We start from the raw sequence: 1,539 nt of genomic DNA on the forward strand, positions 1-1,539 counted from the left end.
GTGGGCCCGAGGGGCCAGGGTCACCCTGGAAGCCAAGCAGAGCCAGGTTAGCCACTGAGTGGGTCACGCACGCCTGTCCCACGTCCCCGTGGGCTTTCTCTAGTTCTGAGATGGAAACCCCCACCCCCACGCAGCCCCTCGTGGAGTCGGGGGGATCTGCGGGAGACGTGGTGAGGCCTGGCCGGCTCCCCTGCAAAGGCTGACACCCGGGAACCGGCGTCTCGGGGGCAGCGGGCCGAGCAGCACTGGCTGAGCCGCAGCAACCATCTCTCAGTGTCACCGAGTGTGACGGATGGACCCCACGGACAGTGTGTGCGCATGTGCATGTGTCTGTGTTCACGTGTGTGCAAACGTACATGTGTGCGCATGTGCATGTGTCTGTGTTCATGTGTGTGCATACGTACATGTGTGCGCATGTGTCTGTGTTCACGTGTGTGCATGCATACATACATGTGTGTGCATGTGTATGTGTCTCTGTGTGTGCATGCATGTGCGTGTGCACACACGTGCCTGCATATCCAGAATGTGCTTAAATATAAGAGGTGTCATGCCCTAGCCGGTGTAGCTCAGTGGATAGAGCGCCGGCCTGCGGACTGAAGGGTCCCAGGTTGGATTCTGGTCAAGGTCACATGCCCGGGTTACATACAGGCTCAATCCCCAATAGGGGGCATGCAGGAGGCAGCCGATCAAAGATTCTCCCTCCTCATTGATGTTCCTCTCTCTCTCTCTCTCTCTCTGAAACCAATAAAGACATATTTAAATCAATAAATAAATAAATGAAAGAGGCACCATGTGTGAAAAAGGAGAGAAGCCCCCAGTGAGCCGCTCGGAGCGGCGTGCGGAGCCCACGCGGAGGGACTCGGCCACGCCTCCCGAAGCACCGAGGCCCGTCCACCAGAAGGTGTTTGTCTGGAGGAGCTGCCCCCCCTGACCCCCATCCCCCCCCCGTGACTGGGCTGCCGCTTCCCCATCACACGTTGGAGAAGATCGGCTCCTGGGCGCCTCCACCAGCACAGCTTCACGCCACGTTCATCGCCCCCCAGGAGGCGCCTGCAGCGGCCACGTTGGAATTGAGGGGACCCAGCCGCACCCCAGCAACCTGAGGCCCTGGAAGGCGTCCAGGCAGCGTCGATGCGCCCGGGGCCCCGCATATCCTGCCCTGGGTCCGTATCCCCACCTCCTCTCCCCTCTTGTCCCAGGGCCACCCGCCTGCTCACCTCCCACGCAAAAGCAGCAGATTTGCACCCAAACTGTCACACATGCTCGTGAAATCTACCCGCCAACCCCGGGGGTCACAGTTCAATCGACTCCCGGTCAGGGCACACGCCTGGGCCCAGAGGGGCCCAAACAGGTACTCCCTCCCCCAGACCCTACCCATATGGGTGTGAGCATTGCTACTTGTCCCCATAATCCTGTCCGTCAGTATAACCGGCGTGTCAGCCACGTCACCAGCAGGAGGACAGCGAAGCCGTGGCCAGGACACGCGGGGCCATGCGTGGCGCCTACCTTGGGGCCAGTCTGGCCAGGCATCCCTCTCGC

At 61.0% G+C, this 1,539-nt stretch overlaps 1 protein-coding gene across 1 annotated transcript in view; it reads right to left on the reverse strand.

The window, feature by feature from the left end:
• The window catches only part of COL5A1 (collagen, type V, alpha 1), a gene marked incomplete at its 5' end in the record, with an annotated part of 94,117 nt that overhangs the window by 60,356 nt on the left and 32,222 nt on the right, over positions 1–1,539 (reverse strand). The window lies entirely within an intron of this gene.

This window comes from Myotis brandtii, unplaced genomic scaffold (assembly GCF_000412655.1).
Source record: "Myotis brandtii unplaced genomic scaffold, ASM41265v1 scaffold357, whole genome shotgun sequence".
NCBI classification, from domain to species: Eukaryota; Metazoa; Chordata; class Mammalia; order Chiroptera; family Vespertilionidae; genus Myotis; species Myotis brandtii.